Below are 285 nucleotides of genomic sequence, written 5' to 3' on the forward strand. Positions count from 1 at the left end.
TAAGATTGTTATATTTTAATTCTATTTTTTTATTATTGAATTTCAGATTATTCCCTTAAGCTTGTTGGTATTTAGTAGTTGACCACGTTGTATTGTGTCTTGTTTGATTATATAGACCCAATAGCCAGGTGGTCTGCTGTGAGGAGCATGTCATAAAATATTTCAGTGTTCAGTATTTAGATCTGAATTAGAAGAGAAATTAACATCAAATGAAATCAAAATTATAATAAGTATGCTATAACAAATAACATTTGTGGGCTTGTTTTTCTACAGAGTTACGTTTGC

Source organism: Penaeus monodon, chromosome 32 (genome assembly GCF_015228065.2).
Source record: "Penaeus monodon isolate SGIC_2016 chromosome 32, NSTDA_Pmon_1, whole genome shotgun sequence".
Lineage (NCBI taxonomy): Eukaryota > Metazoa > Arthropoda > Malacostraca > Decapoda > Penaeidae > Penaeus > Penaeus monodon.